Raw genomic sequence first — 7,437 nt, 5'->3', positions numbered from 1 at the left:
GTTTACCTAGTACTTTTCGGAGATGCACCGTGATCTACAGGTATGGAGCGTGCCGAGGAAAGATAGATATTTTTCCTAAGATTAATCACATCTATTTAAAAAAAAAAGAGATACAACTCTACTAGTACAAAATTAATTCAAAACTTTCGAGTATTTTATTTTCTAATTACATCAATTTTAAGATAATTTATTTTCTAAATCAAAACAATGCTTTTTTCTTTTATTTTGCAATCTCAACTTAGTCCAAGGTCCCTGAAGATACGATCTCGACCCATTCTACCTACATAGTGAGTAGAGTTATTTTGGTGCTATCAACGACTATGCATCAAATTTTGGCACCGTTGTCGGGATCTTGGCACAGTTAAATTAAAAAAAAAACCACTGACATTTCATAATACTTAACTAAAATAGCGTAACCTCAAATATAAAAATTTCTAACTTGATTGGACACCTTATTTTTTTTACATCGCATCTCTATAATTAACTTTAAGGGCGCAACCCATTAACTAAGATAAGGTGGGGATTTGATCACCCTTCTTTGGCCCACAAATTACTCCCTTGCATTTGCATAACCTAGACCTTAATCTAAAATTAATTAGACATTGACCTCTATGGATTTCGAGCTCATTAGGACAAGTGACACTGAGAGTTGAACCAAGTTAGACTTGGTCAGTTAGCTGGTGTCTAGGCAAGTGGTTTGCAGGACGACTGGGCCCGAAGGAAGGTGGTTTTTAATTGGTTCTGTTTGCTGACCTGACCAATTTAATTGGTGTCTAAGAAAAGCAACGGGGGGACTCCCACCGACCTTACACTTATCTGGCCAGTTGGTTGGTCAAGCTCCGACTTGGAGGGCTTAAAGGCTAACTCCAGTTATGAGCTATCTAGAACTAGCGTAACTTTAGGATAGAGAGTCCACTGCATGCTAACTTGATTGTAATTAAAATTTAACCATAACTAATTCTTCTATTAGTTTTATAACTTCTTAGGATCTCTTCTTTAGAACTCTTTTCTCTCTTCTCCTCTCCTCTTAAAAATCCTTAACAGACTAGGATAGTCCTACATAGACCTTTTAGTTGCATGTTAGGTCGACGATCACTAAAACCTGACTTACAACCATTAGATAAAGAATTAGAAAAGACTCTTAGGACTATCCGAGTTAGAAACGTGGCTGCACCTGGTGGGGCTAATCCTCCACGCTCATTGAGAGAATATTTCACGCCATCCTTATATACCTACTCTCCATGCATTCAAGCACCTCTAGTAGAAGCTACCCAATATGAGATTAAGTCTAGCATTATTCAAATGTTGCCATCATTCTATGGACTTAGTAATGAGGACCCATACAAATACTTGGATGAATTTTTTGAAATTTGTTCCACAGTAAAAATCCAAAACTTCTCCGATGATGCCCTTAGCTTGAAACTGTTCTCTTTCTCACTTAAGGACAAAACCAAGCATTGGTTAAACTCCTTAGATTCTGTAACCATTTCAACTTGGGATCATCTTCAGAGAGAATTTCTCAAGAAATACTTTTCAATAGGAAAAATAAATCAAATTAGAAAAGCTATCATTAGTTTTTTCCAATTGGAGGGTGAAATTTTTCATGAGACATGGGAAAGGTTAAGGGACCTCATTCGTAAATGTCCACACCGTGCTATCCCTAAATGGCAACTTTGTCAGTGCTTTTATCATGGTCTATCAGAGAAATACCGACAAATGATTGATGCATCATGTGGTGGGACATTCATGCTAAAGAGTGAGGATGAAGCCTGGCAGCTCTTTGAAATACTTAGTGAGAATTTCCTACATCATATGTCTGCCACCTCTAGAGAACAACCCATGCTTCAACAAAAAAGAAGTGGAATTTATCAGATTGGAAACATCATGGATATCCACAGTAAGGTAGATGAACTATCCCAAAAATTAGACCGTCTTCTAAATACTGGACAATCTCCGATTCCACCTAATCCAATCCAAGAAGTTTGTGCATTGTATGCAAGTCCGAACCATTTTGTTAGTGAATGCCCAGCCGCCCTCAATTTTCTGAGTTTGTGCGTGAGCAGGTTCAGCAAGCTCAAGTCCAACAAGCTCGCAGATCAGCAAACGATCCATATTCGAACACTTATAACCCCGGCTGGAGAAACCATCCAATTTTTTTCTGGAGACCACAACCAGTGGTTGGCCCTGCCGCACCTCGATCTCAATATCAGGACCCAACATATAGGCATGAACCATATCATCAGTTTCAAAATGCTCCTCAACCGTCTACTACTGGTCACAGCTCAGCTTTTGAGAAAAAAGTTTTGAAAGTACTAGAATGATTAGAAGTCAACACTCAGACCCTTAACTCCCACATACAATCCATTGCTAAGCTAGAGACCCAAATAGGTCAACTAGCGACTGCATTCGGTAGGAGGGAAGGAGAAAAATTACCTAGCCAACCCGAGAGCAACCCAAAAGGATAATTTGTGATTGAGAGCTCTAATACCCCAGAAGCTTTTTCTGAACACGCCAAATCAATCATGACTCTGAGAAGTGGGAAGGTCATTGAACACACTAGTAAAACCAATGAGATCGACCCTAAACCTCTAACCGAAGCCAAATCACCCAAGAACAAGGAGCACCTTAAAATAGAGAATGAACCAACTATACTGGAATCATCTTACTTGCCTAAAGTCCTATTTTTAGATGCCCTGAAAGCTCCTATTTCTGTAGATAAGAAGGGAGGAGGACTCGACGAGATGTTGGAATTGTTTAAGCAAGTCCAAATTAATCTTTCCCTTCTAGACGCAATCAAACAGGTCCCTGCTTATGCCAAAATTTTGAAGGATTTGTGCACCCAAAAACATAAATCTAGATCACAAATCCTAAAGAATGTATGCTTCACTGAACAGGCTAGTTCTATCTTCCAGCATGCCACTCCTTCAAAGCTTAAGGACCCAGGAGCCCCCATCATTTCCTGTGTTATAAAAAATTATCACATTGAAAAAGCTCTTCTGGACTTAGGGGCAAGTGTGAATCTTTTACCTAGTTCGGTGTATGAACTTTTTGGATTTGGAGAACTGAAACCCACATCAGTCACACTGCAATTAGCTGACAGATCAATTAAGGAACCATGTGGAATGCTTGAGGATGTCTTGGTCAAGGTAGATGAGTTTTACTTTCCAGTTGATTTTCTGGTTCTCGACATGAAACTAAGTGACAACCCAAGACAAATTCCCATTATCTTAGGATGACCTTTCCTAGCTACGACAAATGCATGCATTAATTGTAGGACAGGAGTCATGGACGTATCGTTTGGGAATAAGAAACTGAGACTGAATTTGTTTGGTGCTTCCCAAGGACCATCAATGGATAGTTGCTTTGAAGTAGATTCACTAGAAGACATTATAGAAGATGCAACACCCACAATTCTAGCACCAGACCCCTTAGATACTTGCTTGGCTCACTTTGAAGTGTATGACTTTGAGGGATATATGAAAGAAGTTAACACCTTGTTGGATACACCACACGATAAAACCACTCCTCCATGGACAATCAAGTATTAGCCATTGCCCACATTAGCCAATACACCAATAGTCCCATCTTTAGAATCACCACCTATGTTAGAATTGAAACCCCTTCCTGCTACGCTCAAGTATGTATTTCTAGGACCCAATGATACCTTACCGGCAATCATTGCATCAGACTTGACCCCTAATCAGGAAGCACAATTGGTTAGTATTCTGAAGGAACACAAAGAGGCTATCGGTTGGTCCATTGTCGATTTAAAAGGAATTGATCCCTCCATTTGCATGCACCATAAAAGGAATTGACGTTTGGCTGAAGACGTAAAACTTAGCGCTTGTTGGGAGGCAACACAACGATTTCATATTTTTTTTTTACTTTACTGCAGCTGCAGAAATTTAGAACAAGAGCCTATTAATCAATGAAGCTATCTTCAACTTTCGAAGCAAAATTATCCCAGGTACACTCTCTCCTTTTATTTTCTTTGCTTTCCTACTTCATTGAGGACAATGTAGATTAAGTTAGCGGGGGAGAAAATTAATCAAATCCTCAAGTATGGTCAGAAATAATTAGTTTTATGTATCCAAATTTTATTTTGATTAAGAGTCAATTAGGCATCCTAATCAATGAATGATTAATGATCAAGATAATTTTAGAGATACTGAGGAATAAATTATTAAGAAAATCCAATAAATGGTAGGGTTTATACTAGACCAAATTTTAGGAGTGATTCTACAACCCTTTTCTTACTGATCTCAATAAAAAATCTGCTTCATGAGAGATTGGGTGGAAAGGTCGAGGTATGCAAAAATTTTTCTTAAAATTTTCTTTAAAAAAAAAATATTGGTTTCTTACTGAGTAACTGGGCCCTTTCGCCTAAGTAAGCGTTGTGGTTCGCGTAAAAAGGTGGGCAATGTTAAAAAAATAATGGATAATAAGGGGACTAAATTGCAAGAAGATAATAAACCTCTCTCACATTAAGTTAGAAGATTTAAAGAGTAAAGTGGGGAGTTGGTGAAAGAAAAGCTCTTGAAATTTTTTAGTTAATACTCAGCCACTAATTGGGGAAATTGATAATCCAATAAAGTATCTCTTTAATGATCTGACCAGGTATCATCTATCTTTTGGGATGCCTAACCTAACTTTTGATTCAAGACCGAGTCGGTACATAATGCTGATATATCTATTTTACTCGAGGACGAGCAAAATTCAAGTTGGAGGGTGTGATAAATACTTAATTTAAGTCATTTAAAGTAAAAAATTATAGTTAATTTATTTTATTTATTAAGAATTTGATGCTTCTTTTTATATTTTACAAGAAAGGTGATCGTCGATACAAAGAGTCCGATTCATAGATCAAAAAGACTCAAGTTTGAAGAAAATTAGATTTAAAATAAAATTAAAATAAAAGAAGGATGCATACGGTATTATGAAAAATGAAGATACTATGCAAAGAATCTAAAAAGGATATAGGCATCATTTTAAAGAAACAAAAGTTTCTTTTTGGGAATCAAAAAAAGGGAGCGCTTCCTAATAGCTAATGCACGCGCAGCATCGCGGCAACGCGGGCGCGGGCGTGGGCATGAGCGGGCAGCGCGGGCGCGGGCGCGGGCACGGGCGAGTGCGGGCGCGCGGCATGGAGGGGTGCGAGGAGTTTTTGTTGGCGGACGCGAACAGATGAACAGATGCTCATTAAAAGAAAAAAATATGATACTTGAAAATACTTCAAAAGGAAGAATTTATATTTTCTTTATCTACTTATGATCTTTCCATCTCATCCATCCATCTTTTAGTTCTTAGTATTTTTTTTAGTTCCACATTAAAAAATCATGTAAAACTCATCCCTCCTAACACCTATAAAAAGACTCTTGTACTCCCATTTGAGGATCATCCCAGAAATTCTTTTAGAGCCTTGCATAGAGGAAGAGAAAGGGACTACTCCATGAGCAGCTAGGCTAGCAGTCTCGAGAGTGGAGAAGAAATTTTGTAATGACACAGAGATGGTTTATTGTTATAAACTTTCTTGTATTTCTTTATATGCAATAAAGATTATGCTTTTTATTTAAATCATCATGAGTTCTTTATTTGCTCTCTTTCATATGCTTTTATTTATGCTTTTCTGTTAGATTAATATTAGGAATAACTTTTACTTTTCGGAGACGTGCCGTGATCTACGGGTACGGAATATGTCAAGAAAAGAAGAGTTGTTTACCTAATACTTTTCGAAGACGTGTCGTGATCTATGGGTACGGGGCATGTCGAGAAAAGATAGATATTTTTTCTAAGATTAATCACATCTATTTAAAAAAAAAGAGATACAACTCTACTAGTGCAAAATTAATTCAAAACTCCCAAGTGTTTTATTTTTTAATTACATCAATTTTAAGATAATTTATTTTCTAAATCAAAATAATGCTTCTTTCTTTTATTTTGCAATCTCAACTTAGCCCAAGGTCCCTGAGGATACGATCTCGACTCATCCTACCTACATAGTGAGTAGAGTTATTTTTGGTGCTATCAACGACTATGCATCAATGCCCAACCTCTTATATGTGAAGAGGGGAGGGAGAGGAGTAGAGGGGGCATGGAGAAGTGGAGAGGATTCAGGCTTTTGCTGGTTATTGAGCAGAGTCTCTAAACCCTAGGTGCAGACAGGGTTTAAATAGACCCTGCTGTGCCATGCAGTGCCACATCATTTGACCAATCATAAAATTTCAATTAATTCTAAAAAAATTCTGATTAGTGGAGTGATGACATCTGATCATATTAGATAAGAATCCTCATAATCTCTCCTACTGTTGGCGCCAATACTGGATAAGCACAGTGAGATTGGTGCCCCACAGTCCAAGTTGATCAAGGGATCAGAGTCCTCATCTCATGGGACTCTATCCTTATCCACTTAAGGCGCACACCCAATCTGAATATGGCACCCACTTTGAGGCTCAATTTAGCAAGTGGACACTCCATAAAAAATCTCCAATGACCTCTTGCCATGTGGCCTTCAGTCCAAAGTCCATGGGTCAACGTTTGACCAATATCCTAAAATAGAAATGGCAGATGACAAGAATTAGCAGGTGTTGTCTTAAATTCATCTAATGAATTAACACAAGTCTTTTCTGAGCTAGACTGACTCTAGTCAAATTGAGAGAAACCTTCTCAAGGTTCTCTAGGTGAGTCAAATCACATTTGGCTCAGTCGAGATAGAAAAGATTACACGAGGAGAAAGTTAGGCTCAATCGTGTGCTAGCACGATTTTCTTGAACCTAATTGGATCTAATCTAAATCAATCGAACTGGACTAGCTCAATTGATGACATCCAGACCCTATCTCTTATTTGTGTGATCCAATTAGGTTCATTTCTATATGGTAATGAGATATGTCATGATTTCATCATCGACATCATCAAAACTCCTTTCGATGGATCAGAACTCTTCTGATTCAGACAATTAGAATGATCGATCATCAAGATCATTCTAATTGCTCCCAAAATCCATCAGTGACACCTAGCAGTATATGGTGGCAACCCATCAGAAATGAAGACGAACCTCTCGGTGCAGCTACCTATGTGATTGAGTTCTTCTATCATGAGTCCCAACTGAATTAGAGTTAAGGTGAACTCATCAAACCCAATATCAGTCATATGAATCAATCGATCGATCCAAGTTCAATGTAAAATCTTAATGGAAAACTCTTTTCCATTATTTCACTCTGCCATGGCCATGGGCTTAAGGACTCGATCTTTCGATCATTATAGGACTACTCCTCTTATCTATCGAGGTTGATAGATCCTATCTTGGTGCAATTTGGTTCCTACAATGAATATGCTACAACCAACATACACCTCAGGGTTCCGAATGGCTAGAAGATCGAGTTATGGTGTAGTCAAACTATAACACACTCAAGGTGAGCTGTCGATGTACCTCAGGTCAA

General features: G+C 38.1%; 1 non-coding gene across 1 annotated transcript; it reads right to left on the bottom strand.

Annotated features, from left to right (window-relative positions):
- Positions 1–1,552: 1,552 nt before the first annotated feature.
- Positions 1,553–1,658, bottom strand: LOC140852671 (small nucleolar RNA R71). Its single transcript, XR_012135573.1, has one exon. It is a non-coding gene; the product is annotated as a small nucleolar RNA R71 (small nucleolar RNA).
- Positions 1,659–7,437: the final 5,779 nt, after the last annotated feature.

The sequence above is a fragment of the Elaeis guineensis genome, chromosome 11 (genome assembly GCF_000442705.2).
Source record: "Elaeis guineensis isolate ETL-2024a chromosome 11, EG11, whole genome shotgun sequence".
NCBI classification, from domain to species: Eukaryota; Viridiplantae; Streptophyta; class Magnoliopsida; order Arecales; family Arecaceae; genus Elaeis; species Elaeis guineensis.
Note: the sequence above shows the minus strand (reverse complement) of the source record. Positions and strands in the feature narration are given on the sequence as shown.